Source organism: Pelodiscus sinensis, chromosome 5 (assembly GCF_049634645.1).
Source record: "Pelodiscus sinensis isolate JC-2024 chromosome 5, ASM4963464v1, whole genome shotgun sequence".
In the NCBI taxonomy this organism is placed as follows: Eukaryota; Metazoa; Chordata; order Testudines; family Trionychidae; genus Pelodiscus; species Pelodiscus sinensis.
In genome coordinates, this window is record NC_134715.1 from 56,552,051 (window position 1) to 56,573,745 (window position 21,695).

The 21,695-nt window shown below is 43.1% G+C and overlaps 2 long non-coding RNA genes across 2 annotated transcripts in view; both read left to right on the forward strand.

The window, feature by feature from the left end:
- LOC142829603 (uncharacterized) overlaps nucleotides 1-21,695 on the forward strand; it is a 301,783-nt gene that overhangs the window by 220,485 nt on the left and 59,603 nt on the right. The gene's annotated exons all lie outside the window — the stretch shown is intronic.
- LOC142829606 (uncharacterized) lies at nucleotides 266-13,997 on the forward strand. The gene is made up of 3 exons (XR_012904175.1): nucleotides 266-364; nucleotides 8,534-8,714; nucleotides 13,756-13,997. It is a non-coding gene; the product is annotated as an uncharacterized LOC142829606 (long non-coding RNA).

A 21,695-nucleotide genomic window follows, 5' to 3' on the forward strand; every position in this document is an offset into this window, starting at 1 on the left:
ATGCTTAAAGGACATTCAAATTACACAAAATTGCTTAAAAATGATTTTAAAATATATTGGGACAGACATTTCTCTCACTCGTCCCTGAGACTCTACTGAAGTGAGGGCTATATTGGATTTACATTAGTAATGAAAGCAGGGTACCATACAGTGCTTCCTCTAAGCTGGGTGGCAGCACAGCTTCACAGGTGATTAATCAGCCTGGCCAAGTCAGAGGCTCAGGGCTCCCGGCCTGGAGCTGACTGACTGGGTGGGGCTGATTATCACCAGTGAAGCTACGCTGCCACAGAGCTTAGAGGGAACATGCAGCCTTTGTTACTATTGTTGTGAGGAAGACACACTTTGCTAAAGTATCACCCTTGTGGTAAGACCTTTCTAACATCTGTTTTTATGTAAATAATTTACAGTGTAAGATTTATGTAATGGATTATATTTGAATTATTTTTTCCAGTGCAATGAGGATAATTATATATATATATATATATATATATATATATATTACACAGCTGGTTTTACTTCTCTTAGCACCCAACATTTTTGTTACTTCCACATGAATATCTTTACTAGAGGAAATGTATTATAGCAGTGTTGCATGATGTGACTTTTAAATCTGAATAAATATCATGGGACACATTTTCAAAAGTGGCCTCTAAAATTGTGGATGCAGTTTTGCACTATATCCAAGTGTTTATGCATAGAAACTAGGTATCTAATTAGCTCATGTTCATGCAACAGTTCAATTTTTTGCAAACATTAAAAATGGGCCTGAATTATTTCATACACAATACATCCTGACATGTTAAAAATGCTGAGCTCTGAGGGACAAGAGCTGTGTTTATTATTTGTTCATATAAAGTCCATCACAATGAAGGCCTAATCCTTGATAGGGCCCCTAGTGTGCTCTCATAATACAAATAATAAATAATAATAAATGTTACCAGAGTGGTTTAACAGAATGAATTGATGCTAAAAAGTGACTGTATAGGTTCACATTTTCCTGATGGAACTGGTTCGCATTCAAGCTGTATGTATTAATGATAATGATCTTACATTATATTGGCTCCTCTCAGCCAGATGGGTCCCAGAGCAAGCTTTACAATCTGGTTATACTTTTTATATATGAAATAGTTTGTATCTTTCTCATAAATGAAGTGTAGGGTACTTCTGAGGGGAAATGGTACAGGAATTTAGCAATGCAGAATGACAACTGTTACATTCTTTTGAGGAAGAAGGAACTTGAGTGATGTCTAGATGATACTGGTGTGGGTCACTTTACAAATACTTACGGTAAGAGGTAGACCGATAAATAGGTAGGACAGACTGTTTCCATCTCTGGTTTTATTTTTATCCTATCTCTGGCTAACCATTCAAATAGCACTCCATGAGACAAGGATTGACAAAAGGACAGCCTGGTATCCTGCAGTTAATAGTCTCAACAACTTGACATGATAGCTCCAAAGGGGCATGATCTGGCAGTGTAAGCATGTGCCCAATTCCTGTTCACATGCCCACAGCTCTCTTCTGGAGAACCAATAAAGGACACCACAGAATACACCACCCACATTCCCCTTCTGCCACCCTGAACAATCTTGTCCAACTTCCCCATAAGGGCACAGCTCACCAACTCCACACGTTCCCTCCTTAAACAGCCGCAGTCAGAGGGCAAGCTTTTTCCTGGGGAGGATGTAGTGAAGGGGATTATAAAGAGAAAGAATAGACCAAAGCACATGACTAATGGAGCCATTTTATAGATTATGCAGTCAGTCAAGAAAATGAACTTTTAAAGTAGATTTTTACTTTTGCTGTAAAGAAGCTGTCAACTAATTCACTGAGTTTTAAAATTTTTGGTGAGAGGCCACTCCAAGATTTTGGAAAGTGGTCAAAGGCTGCACTTTTCTGTGGAGAGAGTGTGGGGTCTAAGATGGAGGTTGGGTGCAGAAGGGTAAGAGTGGGATGCAGGATGTGGTGTGAGGTCTGAGAGGCTGTTTGGGGAAAAGAGGGGGTTGTGACCTGGGTCAGGGGATTGAGGTGTAGGGTCAGGGAGTGGGTATGGGTGCAGAGGAGGATTCTGACCTGGGGGAGAGGCACTTGGAGGGGGTGCAAAGTCTGGGAGGGAGCTGTGATCTGGAAGAAGGGGGAAAGGGGGGGTGCAGACTGCAGAGGGTGTGGGTGGTGACTTGGGCAGCGGAATGGGGTGCAGGGTCTGTGAAGGTGTTTGGGTGCAGGAGAGGATTCTGGCCTGGGGGAAGGCTGTAGAAGAGGGTGCAGAACCTAGGAGGGAGTTGTGTCCTGGGGCAAGGGGGTACAGAGGGTTTGGATGGTGACCTGGGGGAGGGAGTTGGGATGTGGGAGGGGCAAGGGTGCCAGAGGCAGGCTGTGGTTGGAAGGTCCTTACTTAAGCCTGCAGCACCCCAAGCCAGGCTGGGCTCCCTGCCTGCTGCAGCCCCACTTGAAACTGCAGGCTGCTCCTTCCACATGGCTCTCGGATCTGGGAGGGGAAAGAGATTTGCGCTGCTCCCAACCCCCAGGCCAATTTCTCAGCTCCGTTTGGCTGGTTGTTTCTAGTCAATAGGAGCTGAGATATTAGCTGTTTCTAGCCAATAGGAGCTGAGGATTGGGCTGGAGGTAGAGAGATCTCACAAAGCTTCCCCCACTCTGCAGAGCAGAGAGCTGCACAGACTGTGCTGTAAACCATGCAGCTGCCTGCCTAATGGATCCAGAGGCTTGGCAGGCTGGATCCAGGCCCCAGGCTGTATTTTGCCTAGCCCTGATCTAGATCATCCCTGATAGATGTCTATCCAACCTGCTCTGAAATATCTCCAGTGACAGAGATTCCACAACTTATTTATTTATTCATTCCAATGTTTAATTTTGTAGTCTTGTGTCACACTCCTGTAGCACCCATCTGAAATCTCATTCATCCAGCTGGATTTCAGAAATAATCTGGGCTTGCAGCTGCTGGCTATCAATGGCTGCTTTAGTGCCTGTTGAGCAAGCAGCCAAGTGGTCTCTTGGGCTGTCTCTTTGCTGCTTTGCCTGAGCATCACAGGAGCAGGTAGGACAAACCAATGATGGTGGCAGCAGGGACAGTGGCAAGCAGAAAAGATGGCAGTAAGAACAGAAGGTGAGGAAATCGATACTGGGCTGAGGTTCCCCCAGATAGTAAGACACCACCCAGCTCTAGACTCTGATCCATTATAAAGCACATGGGCCTGCCACGACAGCCAGTTTTAATACATTTCTCTGTTCTACCTCTAGCACTGCTTGGAATGAGGGGTGTTGCCCATAAATTGAACTTTATGCAAATTTAGTCCATATATGCAAAGTAGCCCAGTGAATAATGTGCATAAATTATAGTCCACAAAACCTGGCAGCTGTACCATATATTATCCACTCTACTGTATGGGAACACGTTATCTCACTACATGTCTCTTAGAAAAAGGATAGGCAAACTCAGGTGGTTAAATTTAGGTGAGCATCAATGTTTCTGCTAATTTATTCCTCCATGTGTGGAATAAATTTTATGTGTACCACCCAGAGAAACAAAAACCTGTTAATCAGCAGGGTGGAATCTGAATATCTCCTGAGTGGTTGCACAAGGGCACAGTTTCCATTGTACACTAGTGAGCACCCAGAAGTACAAAGACCTAACAATATTGTCTTAAATCTGTAGATTTGGGCTTTCCCATCACTAGTCAGCATTATTGCTTTGGTCTTTGGGTCTGGACTCAAAGATGTGATTTTACAAATAGAATACATCTATGTTAAAAGACTAAATTAAATCTGAACCACCCTAGATTATCAAAATCCAGATCCAAATGTTGCCATTTTTTTTACAGACCAAATTAAAGCTTCAAATCTGAAAGTCCATAATTTTTGAATGTTCAAAATTAGGGTCAAGAATCAAATTCTGGAGTCTGATCCCCTCTCTAAAAATAATGGGGCTAAACATTAACCAAATTTCATTGAGCCCAAATGAGGGTCAGTTCAAATCCAGTTTTGGGTATAGCTTTAGTGTGGTGTCTTTTGTTTTAAGTGACATTATAAGATTTACCTGACGTTGCTGAATTCCTTAACTGAATTAATGTTTGCTTTTGGGAAAATAAAATGAAAATGTACATACTTTCATTTAAATCATTGCTCTGGGATGTGTCTGGAGATGAGGGGTTCATTATGCAAGCTGCCCTGGGGAGCGAGAACTGCCCCAGCTCATCACAGCAATTTGGGGCCAGGTGAAAAGCACCTATTCATGGCTACTGCAGCTCTAGCAGGAATAGCTGAGGGAAGGCTGCATGTACCCCCAGCTGGGGCAGGTCCCGGTTCATCTGTCTCCTACACTCCCCATCCAAAGTGAGGAATGAGAAAATTGTGCCTTTTCCCCTCTCTCCCTGACATGGGGAAACAGTCAGCAATGTCCCCATATGAATGAAATGGAGCTTCAGCTGTCCTACTCTCTCTAAAGGGCTGTGAAGTGGGGGGGAAGGCTCTGAGCTGGGACAGTCCTGGAAGGGGCAAGATATCAGCCCTTTTCACCTGCCAGTGATTCTGTCTCTCTTCTGTATGGTTTTCTGAGAAGCAATCCCATTCCAGGCACAACCAAACCCTGACCTTGCTTTAAGTTATGATAAGAGACAGCTGCATACCAACTTTGGTGGTCCTATCTCTTAGGGTATGTCTACACTACCACCCTAGTTCGAACTAGGGTGGTAATGTAGGCAAGTGGAGTTGCAAATGAAGTCCGGGATTTGAATTTCCCGGGCTTCATTTGCATAAAGCCAGGCGCCGCCATTTGTAAATGTCCACTAGGCACGGAGTCCGCACTAGTGGACATTTAAAAATGGCGGCGCCCGGCTTTATGCAAATGAAGCCCGGGAAATTCAAATCCCGGGCTTCATTTGCAACTCCGCTTGCCTACATTACCACCCTAGTTCGAACTAGGGTGGTAGTGTAGACATACCCTTACTGATTAAGAGGAGTTCCTGATCAGACAGACAGACACATGGACAAACTCTCTCAAATCTGGAGTAGATTGGTGAAGAAAAAATATTAAAACTGGTGGAGTAACTTTCATCTGGTGTAGACACAGCATAAGATATATTATATTACAAAATACAACTGAAATAGTAACAATAGAAGTTAAAAAAATCTGAATAGTGTTTGCCTTATGTCTGTAACTAAACTTTGTTGATTAACTTGATTTATACTGTAGACTGCTATGGCTGTTCCTTTAGTTTTTAGAGTTTTGTTATAAAAGAAGTAAAAGATTACTTATTTCCTTTATTCGGGTAAAAATCAGGGTTGAACCATATTTCAGTCACAGGAAGTTAAGCATGCAATATCTTTTTGTTTCCAGTACTTATAGCCTCTAAATTTGAGTTCCTTGGCCTTAAGTGAAACCACTGAGGACCACTGGATTTGATGAAAGAAATACTGTATTAAAGCTACATGGACAGCACAGTTATGCTGGATATAAAGCATGCAAATTAATGTGACTTGGTTAATTTATAGGATAGAATTTATAGTTGTGCTTTGCTTGTGGGTAATGTATGATTTAATCTCAGTTTCTAACAATAGTTATAGCATAGTGATGTAGAAGAGAGCATACAGTTGAGAACTGGGAATGACCAAGGTCTAGTTTGAACTGGGGGAATAATTCACAATGAATAACTTTATTTGATTAATTTAGCCTTATTTGCTGCTCAGAGTATGACCACAAGCAGATTGTGATGTCCTCAGATTATTCTTTATTCCAGTGTACTCTCTACAATCTTTATGAGTTTAGTTTTATTTTATGGTTAGATCACTAGCAATTTGCTCCATTTTTTGACATTTGCTATTCATTTACTGCTCACATACGTCACCTGGCATTTAGAGCACTATGTAAGAAGCTGCCAGGTGGAAGTCAGTTGCAGTGCACAACTTCATGGCTCCTAGAACACCTAAGCACAACTATGTATATTCTTTAGTGACATCCATTGGCACACTGTGTCATAGCCGTCTACATATATGCAGCCCTCTCTTCTGTCAAGCACTCTTGTAACACAAAGCTTGCATTCTCTGATTGGATGAGCATGATGTCTGTTAGAATTAGGAGTCTTGAAGAACATAAGAACGGCCGTACTGGGTCAGACCAAAGGTCCATCTAGCCCTGTAGCCTGTCTGCTGACAGTGGCAAGCACCAGGTGCCCCAGAGAAGGTGAACCGAAGACAATGATCAAGTGATTTGTCTCCTGCCATCCTTCTCCAGCCTCTGACAAACAGAGGCCAGGGACACTACTTCTATCCCCTGGCTAATAGCCTTTCATGGACCTAACCTCCATGAAATTATCTAGCTTCTCTTCAAACTCTGTTATAGTGCTAGCCTTCACAGCCTCCTCTGGCGAGGAATTCCACAGGTTGACTACACGCTGTGTGAAGAAGAACTTTCTTTTATTAGTTCTAAACCTGCTACCCATTAATTTCATTTGGTGTCCTCTAGTTCTTCTATAATGGAAACTAATAAATAACTTTTCTTTATTCCCCCTCTCCACACCACTCATGATTTTATATACTTCTATCATATCCCCCCTCAGTCTCCTCTTTTCTAAACTGAAAAGTCCCAGCCATTTTAACCTCTCTTCATGTGGGACCCGTTTCAAACCCCTAATGATTTTAGTTGCCCTTTTCTGAACCCTTTCCAAGGCCAAAATATCTTTTTTGAGGTGAGGAGACAATATCTGTACACAGTATTCAAGATGTGGGCGTACCATAGTTTTATACAGGGGCAGTAAGATATTCTGTGTCTTATCTTCTATCCCTTTCTTAATAATTCCTAGCATCCTATTTGCCTTTTTGACCGCCGCTTCACACTGTGTGGACTGTGAAAGAAGCTGCTGTTCTTTGAATTTCTTAGCTAGCAGCCTCAGCAGAGGTAGCAGATAGTATGAGGGGATTGTTGAAAATTTCAAATCTTTTCATTTCTGTATCACATGGATCTTGTCTGAGGCATCATTGCAAGAAAAATTAGGTTGCTGTAAAGTCTATTGGCTGCCTGCAGAGTTCCATTTTTATTTTATTTTTTGTCATCAAATGAATATAAAGTGTCTCAGTTGTGAGGAGCATATTCTTGTTTGTTGTACGTATTGCTCTAAACAAACTTGTGTATGAATTCTCCTCTGTCACTGATCCAAGACTACATATTATCCACCCTGTGCAAAAATCCCCCCAAACACGTAAATTTGATAGTAAAATATGCATTCGGGGGAATGAAGGAAGCACCGTTTAAACCACTGGCTTTAAAAAATGCAGCCATTTGAAATTTGCTCTGAAGTGTGCCACAAGAAACAGAAGTTCTGGTGGAGATAAATTATTGGGCAGAATGCAGGTGAGGTGCTCCTAGATGCAAGATAATATAACTTATCTGGATAATACCACCTCAAACATTTTTCTTATGGATGATAGAAAATTAATTTTAAAATATATATAGTGCCTCTGTGTGTATAACTAATATTCTGCCTTGCGTATAAATGTAATAATCTGCAAGATCTAGTAAGAATGTTCTCTTGTTATGTCTTCAGACAATGTATTGTCTCTTTCATTCGTCTCATATTTGTTCTGCTTTTCTTGACAAAAAGGGTCAATGATGATTGATAATTTGTTGAAAGCACATCTGGTTTGTTGTTACGCATTTCTGTGGAATGAAACTAAGTTTTGTAAATGTCACTCTATATATTATAAATATGTACCGTTTGCAGCAGAGTATTTGATCTATGATGTGAGAAGTAGGTAGGGAATAAAATTTGCCACAGAAGTTAATGTCTTAAAACTCATTGGTGGTTTTAAAGCTATTTTTTTGTCAGCACCGCTTCAGCAATGTTACAGAAAACAAGCCAAGATCTTGGGAGGTAAAAAATGCAAATTTTTTCTCCTGGTATGAAGAAACTTCTAATTGCAAAATGAATGAAACTGGCTAAACTTGAAAATCTATCACTTGATGTTGGCTGGACACAAACTTGAGTGCAGAATCATACCTTACTGTTAGCTATTTTCCATTTATTTGACACATTTTCTTCTGTAGAATACTGCTTTAAAAAGGGGGCAAGGGACATGAAAGTTGAGAACTCCACAATACACAGTTTGCATAAAAAACAGTTGCTCACCTTTGTAACTTGTTCTTCAAGATGTGTTAATCAGGCTATGTCTACACTGTGGGGTTGGTGGTGGTGTTTTTTGGAAAAAGATATGCAAACTGCAATTTGCAAATCTTTTTCCACTTTGTTTTTTCAGAAGAGGCTTTTCTGACATTTGGCCCATCTACACGGAGTCAAATGTGGAAAACACCTCCTCTTTCAGAAGATCCCTTAGAGATGCCAAAAGAACGTGCCTGCTTTTTCAGAAACTTTTCTGAAAAAGCAGACACATTCCCTGGGACGCAGCAGAGTTTTTCTAGGATACCCCTGGTATCCCAGAAAAAATTCTGCAGTCTAGACATAGCCTATTCCAGCTGAGGTGTGCACACACCGCATGCATGACTGCTGGAAATATCTTACCCTAGCTGCTACCCGTTGTGTTGGCTGTGGAACCTTCTGGAGCAGAGATAGTGTGACACCCTATATATGATCCTGCCAACCCAACTGCCCCTCAGTTCCTTCTTGCTGGCTACTCTGACAGTGAGGAAGGAGAGTGGGTATGGAACAGATATGAGCGACACATTTCGAAGAACAACAGTTACAAAGGTGAGTAACCATTTTTTTTTCTTCATCTGCTTGCTCATATGTATTCCAGCTGAGGTGATTCATAAGCCTTAAGGGATCGGAGTCAATGTGTAGCATAGTCCTGTCAATGTAGACTGAGAGAGCTCACCTGCCATCCAGAGAGCTCAGCTGCTGCTCACAGGTTTTGCTGAAGGAGGAAAATGTCCTGGCCTGGGTGTCCTTATGGAACACAGTACACGGAGTGTCTGACATGCGGGTATGTAGTTCCAACACCCATTTGGCAGAGGTAATGACAAGAAAAGCCACCTTCCATGAAAGGTAAAGTAATGAACAAGTCTCTAGAGGCTCAAAGGAAGGACTTGTGAGTGCCTAGAGGTCCAGATAGAGAACCCAAGCAGGGACCAGAGGCCAGACCAGGGGGTGGAGCCTATCTATTTCCTTGAGGAAAGGCCTGACTGGGGGCTAGTGATGATGGAGTGACCAGCCTCTCCCAAGTGAAAGACCAAAATAGCTGCCAGGTGAACCTTTATTGACGAGTAGCCAGGCCCTGGTGTTTCAAAAGACTAAGTATTCCAAAACCTGAGGAATAGCAATAATGGTTCCAGGTTACGCTGGAGGCACCAACAGGAAAATCATTTCCACTTCACCAGGTACGTATGCCTACTGGAAGTTTCCTACTGCTATGGAGGACCTGATGGACCTGCTCGGAGCAGACCATCTTGACATGGTTCAGCCATGGAGTCATCACACTGTGAGACACAGAGAGCATAGGTCCGGGTAGTGGAGGCAACCGTGGTCCTGAGTGATGAGGTCTGGGATCAGGAGAAGCAGAATTGGCAGTTGAACTGACAGGTCCATGAGGGAAGGATACCAATGTCGGTGCATCCGGGCCAGGTCTGTCAGAATGATGTTTGCCCTGTCCCTGTGGAGTTCAAGTAACACCATGTGGACCAGCCATTCAGTCCGGTGTGGGATCAGAAATGCATCTGCTAGGGACGCTGGGCTCAGGCCCCTGAGCAAAAGAACTGTGAACATTTCTGATTGTTCCAAATGGCAAAGAGGTCTGGGGAAACCCCCACACTCAGAAAACCGTGTGGAGGACATCCTGCTGAAGCAACCACTTGTGAGTTAGGAAGCACCGGTTGAGGCAGTCTGCCAGCTGATTTGGATTCTCAGAAAGTAAGACACCTCTAGGTGAAAAGAGTGGGCTAGGCAAAAGTTCAACAGATGAAGGACTGATGATGTAAAGAGGGGATGACTTGGCTCCCCCCTGTTTGATGTACATCATGACTGCCACACATTGACCCTAAAAGTGATGGAGGAAGGCCAGACATGCAAGGCTGACTGCCTGAAGATCACGTATGTTGATATGGAGAGACAATTCCTCCTCTGACCACATCTCTTGAGTGGGGAGCTCCCTAAGGTGAGCGTCTCAGCCCAGAGTGGATGCATCAATGGTCAGAGACATTGTGGGATGAGGAGTGTGGAACACCGACCGGTACCAAGCAGGGATTGGGCCTCAAATGAGGGTGTGAGTAGTGTGGCAAGGCACTGTCCATACTGTCCCACTCCAGTCAATATGCTGGTGCCAGCCAAGACTGGAGTGGCCTCAAGCAGAGCCTGGCGAATGGTACTCCGTATGTGTAAACCGCCATGTGCCTCAGGAGCTTGAGGCACATGTGAGCAGTGGTGACAAGAAAGTCAGAAAGAGACCTTTAGTAGCTCAGTAAGAAGGCTCAGGTTCTGGTGGAGTCAAGCACAGCTCCAATAAACTCGATCCTCTGTGTGGGAATGAGGGTTGACTTCCCGGAGCTGAGCAGCAGCCCCAGCCTGTCAACTGAGGCAAGAGCCTCCACCATAGAAGCTCTTCCAGGTAAACCTGGACCCTACAATGCCAGAGGAAGTCTGCCACCACTGCCGTGCACTTGATAAGCACTCTGCACACTGTGGAGAGCCCAAAGGGGAGGGCCATGAACTGGGAGGGCCATGAACTGGAAGTGCAACTGTCTCACCAGAAACCATAGATACCGTCTGTGGGACAATTTAATTGCAACATGAAAAAAAAATCCTTTAAGTTGAGGGTGGCATACCAATTCACCAGATTCAGTGAAGAACTGATGGAGTCCAAGGTGGCCATCCAAAATTTATGGCTGATCACAAATTTGTGGCGCTCCCGAAGGTCAAGGACAGGTTGAAAGCCCTGCTTTGCTTTGGGAACAAGGAAATAATGAGAGTAGAAGCACTTGCCTCTGAAATCCTGAGGAAGCTATTCCATGGCACCCAAGTCCAGGAGCGTGTGGCATTCCAGGTCAGTGCTGTGAGTCTGGGAACCTTGAGGGGCCGCCAGCTTCAGAGGTGTGGAAGGGGCCAGTAGTGCTGGGTGTGCTGACACTGAAGACTTGGCCACTTTGGAAGGCCATGCTGGGGAATGAGAGTGGTGCCAGTTGGACTTTGCAGGGGAACAAAGGTGCCAGTAGGTCCCCTTTTTCGGTGCTGGTCCCAGAACCAAAGGAGGTGCGCTCCACACCAAAGTATTCGGTGCTAGATCTTGCATCTGAGGTCGCAGAGCAGATTCCACAAGCAGCTGCTTTCAGCAAAAGTCCCACTTCTTTCTTGTATGTGGTTTAAAGGCCTTGCAGATCTTGCATTTGTCAGTGTGGTGGCCTTTCCCAGGCACCGAAGATTATGTACAGTGGCATGTAATAGTATAGTTCATAGAATCATAGAACTGGAAGAGACCTCAGACAGTCATCAAGTCCAGCCCCCTGCTCTAGACAGGACCAATTCCAACTAAATCAACCCAGCCAGGGCTTTGGTCAAGCTGAGACTTAAACACCACTAGGGATGGAGACTCCACTACTTCCCTAGGTAACCCATTCCAGTGCTTCACCACCCTCCTAGTGAAATAGTTTTTCCTAATATCCAACCTGGACCTCTCCCACCACAACTTGAGACCATTGGTCCTTGTTCTGCCATCTGTCACTACTGAGAACAGCCTCTCTCCATCCTCTTTGGAACCTCCTTTTAGGAAGTTGAAGGCTGCTATCAAATCCCCCCTCACTCTCCGCTTCTGCAGACTAAACAGACCCAAGTCCCTCAGCCTCTCCTCATAAGTCATATGCTCCAGCCCCCTAATCATTTTGGTTGCCCTCCGCTGGACCCTCTCCAATGCGTCCACATCCTTTTTGTAGTGGGGGGCCCAGAATTGGACACAATACTCCAGATGAGGCCTCACCAAAGCCGAATAAAGGGGAATGATGACATCTCTGGATCTGCTGGCAATGCTCCTCTTAATGCAACCTAATATGCCATTAGCCTTCTTGGCTACAAGGGCACACTGTTGACTCACATCTAGCTTCTCATCCACTGTAACCCCCAGGTCCTTTTCTGCAGAACTACTACTTAACCGGTTGGTCCCCAGCTTGTAACTATGCTTGGGATTCTTCCGTCCCAAGTGCAGGACTCTACACTTGTCCTTGTTGAACCTCATCAGATTTCTTGTGTCCCAATCCTCCAATTTGTCTAAGTCATTCTGTACCCTATCTCTGCCCTTAAGCATATCTACCTCTCCCCCCAGCTTAGTGTCATCCTCAAACTTGCTGAGGGTGCAATCCATCCCCTCATCCAGGTCATTAATAAAGATATTGAACAAAACCGGTCCTAGAACCGAACCTTGGGGCACTCCGCTAGAAACCGACCGCCATCCTGACATCGAGCCAATGATCGCTACCCGCTGGGCCCGGCCTTCTAGCCATCTTTCTATCCATCTTACCGTCCATTTATCCAATCCACAATCCCTTAACTTGCTGGCAAGAATATTGTGGGAGACCGTATCAAAAGCCTTGCTAAAGTTGATTCATCAATTAACCGATAAGCAAAAGCGTATAGGTTAATGCTATAGACTACACGCGTTCTCCTCCCCCTCCCTCAGTAAAACTTTAGCAGGCTGGCCAGCAGCCTGGCTCAGTCCTGGCTTGCGCCGGGTCTGGGACCTACCCCCCATTGCATTTAAAGCGTATTAAGAGCCAGGCAGGCAGACAGTCCAGCTCAGTTCTGGCTTGCGCTGGGTCCGGGAGCTCTGATTTCTACCTCCCCACCCCTGGGCAGCGGATCCTGCCACTGTGCTGCTGCTCTGTATCAGAGGCAGCCAATCCACTAGGTGAGCTGGTTTTTAAACTAGATCCCCTCGTGGACCAGCTCCCTTCTGGCACCCTGTGCTGCTGCCATCGGGGCTCCACAGGAGTGGGGCTGGAGTGTACTGGTTGTGGGGTTCATTCGTAGGCATAGATTTAAGGGAACACCTACAGGGTTTGAAGTCCTGAGAGTCTGACATGCCCCAGGCCCCGAAGAGAACACGGGCTGGGAAGGGAACCCCCCTTCACATCCTGCTGCTAACTCTCTAACACTAATCTTAACTGCTAATCTAACAAAGAGCTGAAAGTGCTAGGGAGTTGTGGCTCTCTTGCTTTGCAAGTGCCTCAAGTTCTAACAGTTGTCACGGATAAGAAGGGACTTGAGGGGCTGTTGGGATATAGGGCATCACGCCAGCACCAATCCAGGGTTTCCACAGTCAACCCAAAAGGTAGCAGATGGGGTAAAAACTTTCTGTCTGCTGTGCCCATGGTGCACATACCTCAATTGGAATAGAGATGAGCAAGCACTCAAAGAAGAATTGGCTTTGTCATGTTGATAATTGCCAGTATTAATACATTGTTTTAAGTGCTTAGTATGGTTTGTTGATTGTGCCTACATATAAAATCAATATTGTTTCTAGTATACAATTTATGCACTAGAAGAATTGCATGCAATGTGAGTAGCCCATATACTCTTAGTGGGGAGTAATGAAATTTCCCTCTTAGAGCTATCAAAAAGCAACATACTCTTTTAGTGCCAAACACAATTTCCCAGTTTGTGCACAAAAGTTAGGCCAGATTTCTAGCTGGTATAAGTCCATAGACATTATTGGAGCTATTTACACCAAGAAAGACTTTGACCAGAAGGTCTTAAATTTCAAGCCCTACAATATGTTTAAAAATATTTTTGTGATATGATCTGTTTCTAGATGACTCACAATGGAAAAGTTCATCAGAGACCCGGGATTCAGATGTACCATAATTGTCAATTGTAATTTCATGAAAATAAATATGTTGGATCAAATTCCTCTTTAACATAACTGCGTGGATTTCAGTGGAATTACACTAAGAATAAATGTGGCCCTTTATTCTGGATTAACAAGCACTGTGTGCTAAATAAAGTAACTCATAAAACAACCCACATTGTATGTTTAGGTATTTACATGAACTTTCACAGGAACATCTATTTTGCCATATTTTAAATGGCACCATTAAACAATGGGAAATGCACTGCATTGTGCTATATATTGGCAGATCAAGATCTAAGGTGCATGGAAGAGGCACAAAGCAAAGTCATTATTAATTATTTTTTAATTTAACTAAGTTTTAATGGCTCTGAAATCAGATTTGAGGATAAGTACTAGGAAAGCTAAGGCAAGGAAACTTTAATGTAATAGTTTTAAGAAATGTGGGGATTTAACTACATTAAAGTATTTAAAAGCAGGCCAGAAAGGGGAGAGATTTTTCTGTCAAATCTCCAAATCACAAACTTTACTATTATAATTATTGCTAGTTAGGTATACATGGCACTGTGAAGGAAACATACGCCAGGTTTACATTAGACCTGGAAGGTTGAGTTAAGACAGTGGTCTCCAACCTTTTTATCCACGAAATAACTTTTTCAATTTAAGTGCAATATAAGATCTCTCTCATACCTAAATACCATTGTCCCACTTCTTTCCTGCCTTTTCTTTGAGGTCCCACCCCTGCTCTACCCCTTTCTCAAGGCCTCACCCTGCTCACTCCACCCTCCCGTCCTTCGTCATCCTCACTCACTTTCATCAGGCTGGGATAGGGGACTGGGATACATGCTCATATCTTAGGCTAAGGGGTGTGGAGTGTGGGAAGGTCTCTGGGCTTAGCCCAGGGCAGGGGATTGAGGTCCCAGAGATGTGGGGGTGGGGGAGAGGGAGTTCTGAGAAGGAGTGTGGATGTAGAGGGACTCACATCTGAGGCAGGAGGGTTGAGTGCAGGAGGAGGTTCAGGATGGAGGTTCTGGCTGCTCACTGTCTAACTGAGACAGCTTCTAGGTGGTGGAGCAGCGGGGTTAAGTCAGGCTTACTCTGGCCCTGCCCCATTTCTGAAAGCAGCTGGCATGTACAGCGATTGCTCCATGGCACCATGTGCTACCCTTCATCCACAGGCACTGAGCCCACAGATTCTACTGGCCACAGTTACCCATTATTGATGAATGGGAGCTGCAGGAGTGGTATCTTCAGGCAAGGACAGCATGTGGAGACCCCCTGCTCTGCCAATCTCAGGGGCTGAAGGGCCATGCCAGCCACTTCCAGGAGCAGCAATAACCATAGAGATAATGACTCCAGTCATGTCAGGTCAGGCATTTTAGAACTCGCTACTCAAAGAATTACATTTAAGCATAAGAGAGAAATGAAAATTATGAAATTCACAGACCAGTCAAAAACCTAAAATAACCCCCTTTGCAAGAGGTAAAAGAACTAACCCCCACCCCCACGTATGTGCTGGGTCAAGAGATGAGAGTGAAGAATTGTGTGTGTGTGTGAGAATGACAGAGATTTTCATTGCCAAGCTCCCTCCATCCCTTTCTCTCTGTGGAAATAGGGTTCAGGAGTGAGACATCAGTGTCCTCCCACACTCTGTACAGCGAGCAGGAGGCTTCCAGGAGGGCAAGGCAGAGGGCAGGAGCAGCATGACAGTGGGTGGAGGGGCAACTGAAGTGCCAGTGCTTGATAGCTTGCAGGCCAAACCAGTCAGGATCACCTGTCAGAGACTCCAAGATCTACTGGTAGATCCTGATCATCTGATTGGTGACCACTGGGTTAAGGTATTTTACATAGCTGGAGTCGGCTTACCTTAAGATGAGTTTGGTGCCACCTTCACAGAGGAAGGCCAATGGGAGCAAACACTCTGGTTGGTTTCCCTTACTCCTTGTGACTGCCAGGAGTACCGGCGCTGGCATTGGTGTTTGACTTAGTGGGTCTTAATGAGACCCATTAAATTGAATGTCAGAAGATCGATCTCCTGCATGATAAGAATACATATGGCTATAGTTCTTAAGCCCAGAAGTGACCATTATGATAATCTAATCTGACTTCTGGTATAATATAGGCCAGGGGGTTACATGAACTAATTTTTGCATTGGCCTGTCAAGACCCAGTAAGTAGTCTGGGGGGGCAGAGCTGTCACTAGGCATTTTAGCACTCTAGTGAGCAAGCATGAGATGAGATGGGGGAAGAATGCAGGGATTGACATAACCCCCCAGATTTTTTTGGCTGCCCCTCTTCCTCCCTGCCCCCAAAACTAGACAGGCTGGGTGGCCCACTGAGGTGAATCAAAGGGCTAAAATGGCACAACCTGATATGCCTTAGCCTCCTGACATTTGTGCTCTGGGCTGCTGTCCCGCTTTCTCCACTGTGGTTAAGGCCCTGCCCTGGGGCTCTTGTGCCCACGCCAGAAGGTTTGGGTCCTGCTTGGAACTCACCCCACAATCCTGGCTCCTGCGCCATGGGTCTGTCTGTCGGCTTGTGTGTCTGCTCTGGACATTACAACCTCTGGGCTTCCCGTGCTGCCCAGGTTTGGCTCTACCCCCTCCCCAATTGGAACAAAAGTTTGTGAGCGGAGTGGTGACTTGGCTCATGGAATTGCAGTGTCACCCACTCAAATCGGCCTTGCTGTCATGATGAGGGCCGGGCTAGGACTCCAGGGCTGCCATGCATACAGTAGGTCGGCAAACCCTAGAGTGATGGGAACTGCCACGTGGCCCTTTGAACCATCCTGACAACCCAATTTTTGGTCCTGATTTACAGGCTGAGAAACCCTGTGCTAGATTACAAATCAGTCTATTATCCCAAATCTACTCCCCAACTAGGTAATTATAGACCACCCATCAAGTCATCTCCTTAACAGTCTCTTGGATTGATTACATAGATTGGCCTTCTTTAGTCTTACACTTCCAGATCTCAAATCATTCTTGTTGCTTTTTTCTAGCAATTTTTCAACATCCTTCTGGAAATGTTTGGACAGAACTGGACACACTATTGCAGTAATGATTTAATAAATACCATACGTAATTGTAGTAACCTTCCTATTTCTATGCAACTTTCCCAGTTTATACATGCAAGGATTGAAATGGCTCTTTTAGCCACATTTAGTATCATGCTGGCAACACAAATTCAGGGATTATCCCCAGGGTTCTTCTTTCTTTGGGGAATTCCCAGGTAACTGGGTAAACTATTTGCCATCCTGTGTACTGCCAGAAAAGCACAAAGTAGGTGATACATACCTAGAATACAGCCCAAGTTCTTTGCATTAAAGTATTTAAAAACTAAGGGCCAGACCCATAGGAGACCAAACTCCCACTGATTTTAATAACTAGGTTGAATTCTAGCTGAAACACAAGCTGGGTGTGTGATAATATCCTTTATTGAACCAACTTCTGTTAGTGAGAGAGACAAGCTTTCGAGCTTACACAGAGCTCTTCTTCAGGTCACTAATTCTACATTTTAATAAACATTTTTTTATTTTAATTTTAATAAAATTCTAATTTCCCACTTCCTATTATACAGGCATTAATTGGAATAATACCACTGAAGTCAAGGGAATTACATTAGTGTCAAACCAAATAGACGAGAGAATAAGACCCAGTTGTTTGGGATCCTGAAGATCCTTACATGAATAGACCTCATTCTTAGAAGCACCATTGATTTCAGACTAGCCTAATTATTTCATGCTTCTCAAAATCAATATCCATTTTAAACAGTTTTATAAATTTGCTGTTTTGTCTTTTGCCTTTGAAATATAACTAGAGTAATATGAAGAAACCACATCAGAATGGTGAGGTCAAAATAAACATGCTTACTCAATAGACACAGCATGCAGTGCCTAGGTACGTATGCACCCTGTTGTTCTGTTTGGGTTTGTTACACTTCTAAACTACAGAATACAGTGAGTGCCACTAGAGAGCTCACAAATTATTTAAAGGGACACCATTCCATTCCTTTACACTATAGTTGCCATACAATTGTCTTGCTGATCTCTGTAGATGGTAATTCATTTCAATAAAAGTGTGTATCTAGACAGAGGCTGGATATGTACAAAGACTTTGTTACATATTTACCAACTTAGCTAATGGAATATATTTGTCTAGATTACTCATTTTCTGCATGTGATTCATTTGCCCAGCTGCATTGAAATACAGCATGTGGTTTTCAACAAGTCCCAGCTTTTTCACCCATTTGTGTAAGTGGGTTTATATGAATACACTGCAGTGAGTTACTGACTCAGCCAAAATTAAAGCAGTCCAAGGCTTTGCTCTATCCACTAACCCTTCACGTACCTACCCCACTCTTATGAAATAATTATGACAAAATGGGCCAAACCTTGGGGCTTCACTATGACCACTTCACATCATTCCACTGGTGCAGGGTGCTACAGAAGCATCTTGGCTGCCTACCTAAGGATTTCTGAACATATGAGAATCCCTTAACACAGACCCAGCACTGATGGCATGATGCAATCCTCTGCCAGTCCCCTCAATGCAGCGCATACAACTGGAACATATTTGCACTTTGTTGGCTGCCTGTTTATTGGAATGAACCGCTGCCTAACCAAAGCAGCTCTTGGCAAGCCCCAGAATCAGAAAGCAAAAAGCCCATCTTTGTTCCTGTCTCCACTGAGGTCTGCATCAAGTAGTGGTCTGGTGTCCTGAGGATCCACCCGGTGTATTTAAAAGTTGCACTTTAAAATAATTTGTGAATCCAGGTGTTATGTTAGCAGCATAACTCTGAAGTAGGGACAAGTGACAAGACATGCTCCATAAATTCTATTTCTTGGACTTGGAGGAATTTTTCTTATATTTTGAGGAAAATGGGACAGTCTCACTATCTTGAGAGAGTGACAGCATCTCTGTCCACATAGTAGGAACATCACTGATAATTCAAGCTCCTCCTTTACACACTACTGTTCTACCACAGGAGAGACTACTTGTGGGCGGGGGGCGGGGGGGGGGGGGTGAAGATGACCACAAAGCACTACTTCCAGACAGATCAGTCTCTGTGCCAGTCTAGTGTATGGTCCCTTGGATGAGATGGCAACTAAGATGCCATTTTGCTAATGGTGTGAATTCCTGTCCATTAAGAAATGGAATGAGACCTTATATCAGCCACTTCTTTGACACAAGCCAACAAGCCATATACAGATGGTCATGATTTCTAGCTACCACTGACTGGAGCAAAAGGATCCTTATTTAGTTATCAGTACCTTTTGAGTTCCAGTAGCACCATTTCATAATTGTTTTTCCCCAGACTGTCTATAGTTAGCACTTTTCATTTGGGGTTTTTATTGATTTTTACCACAAAAAAAATCTGGGTTTTAAAAAGGTGTTATTTGGTTAGTACCAATTTCCCCCTCAATTTGGGTGATTCAATTACATTAAAATATAGATTATATTAAGAATATCCAATACAGTATATCAGGTAATGTGTTTGTTAAAAATAAATTAGTCTAAGTGTGAAGGCAACCAAGTGGAAGATATACACTCACACATGCATGGGGACGGGTGTATGTTCTGATAATGGACAATTCATGAAATAAATTGCAACATTAAATTACATGCTTTAACTTTCAGTACTCTTACTTTTCTATATTTGGTGCTCTTTTCTGTCCTTCCATTTCCCCAGTATTGAACTCTGCCATTACCACAGAAATTTGTGAAATTAACATTTTGCACCTGTTTTTAATGTTTATAAGAAACAGACATATTTCCAGGATATTTTAAATAAAATGAAGAGCAAGCGCACTCTTTGAGGTGGTGGGTCTGATTGTCCTCTGAGGTACATTAGTCTTGCACTGGCCTCATTGTCCACTCTTGTACCCTTGTGGTAAGTGGGTGTAAAGCACTGTCATTCTATCCCCATAGTATTTTTACTCCTATTTTGTACCCATTTTGCAAAGATGCAAATGACTACACAAGGTGCAAACTAGAGAATCCAGGCCCTGTATGTGTGCATTACTCCTAACTTACATTGATATAACTGAGAGAAGACTCGGGGCTTGTATTTCTTAAACATTTGGGAATCACTGGTGTTCTGAAATAAAGGGCTGTATTACTTACAAAGATAAAGCAACTGCTGTTTTTCCAATGTTTAAGAACTGAAATGACCTTCTGAGCTAAATTCATAAACAAGAGCTATTTCCCAGCTCATGCTGTTCTTGCAAATTGATAAGATTGACATCAGATGAGAAGCTTATTGAGTTCTGCATGACTGATTCATAAATCAATTACCACATGGCAGAAATGAAACAATATGTTCACTCAAGCAGAAATTAGTTCATTATCATGGCTGCACCAGTCCTTTGTGATGGGGGGAGCTGTCCTAAAACAAGGCCCTATAGGTTGTTTACTGCCTCCAAAAATACAGATGAATCTTGGTTTTCTGAACCTTGAGTATCCACACATTTTATCTGAAACTCAGATCTAATCCAATATCCAAAAAATTGAATTGAAACCAAATTTGACTATCAGCAAAGTGAAATTAGTTTGGTGTGCTTGGTTGAAATGTCATTACTGTCTTTGACTGCAAAAATAATATACTAAAATGAGCTTTTATCTCTGACTGCATTCATAAAAATAATTTGTTGGTCTGTGAGGCTCTGTGACTTCCACAAAGTCAACCAACCAAATTATGGTGGTGTCACCAAATAACTAGTTTATTTGATATGGAATTTATAACATTCTGAAAAAAATTCTGAACATTTCTGTATGCATGGTCCATCAGGTAAAAATAAATAAATAAAACCTTTGTCTACTCATTAGTAAGTCAGTAAAAGCTATGATGAAGTCCACCTTATGCTCTGGCTTTATGTGCATTAGTAGGCCAAATAACCTAGCTTCATTTGAAACTGGTTTCCAATTACTTGCAGATGGCTGGAGGTAGATGAAAGACTCCAGAAAGGTGTTCCTTATTCTATTCTGTACTCCCCAGACTATTGGGCTATGTGCTGACACTTGGATGCTTGTTTTACAATATCATTTGACATGTGGGATTTATGTGTCAAAATTTCATTTAAAGCCAAGAAAATGTCAACTAGCAAGTACAGAAATGAAGCAAAAAAATCTGCTGTTTTTTAAAGACAGAAATCAGTAAGTTAGATAGTGCCAAGTCTTAACCCTGTACCAAATACATACACAAATATGACCTGATTGCCAGCAAACTGAGATTCCTTTAGTGTGTTCTGTTGAGATTCCATTACTGCCTTTATCATTAAGAAAATAATGTAATAAAATGACTTTTTCCCTGAATGCATTAATAAAGATAACTTGTTGGTCAAACTCCAAAACCACTGGAGCCACGTTTAATTTTCTGCTTTTATGGATTTAGGATTTGGTATGCTGAGATGTTCAGTCCACTGCAACAATATAATGGGAAATTGTAATGGCATGTTTAGAAAAAAGGGTTTGTAATCTACCACTACTGAATCTTTTAAATGCCCTTCGTTTTCAGACATCCACTATTAAATGCTACCAAAAATGGGTGTATGGTAGGGTAAAAATGTATACCCAATAAACTATTAGAGTTGTTTTTAGTTACTCACCTTTCAAACACTCCAGGGGTGAAAACTGATAAAGTTTCCCCAAAATTAAAAAAAAAGCCCAACCCACTCATGCTGTTGCTCCTCATATTAATAGCATGTGTGTATTACTTCATAAAACATTAGATAACATACTTCCTTACTTGGAGTCAATAAAGAAAAACAATGAGTTATGCAAGTTATTTCAGACATAGTACAAAATAACTGTTAAGGAAGGTATTCTTTCTTTGTCAGAGCCCAGCTCTCGCTTTAGGCGCTCTTCCATCAACAAAAACCAAAAACATTTAGAAAATTAGTGCAG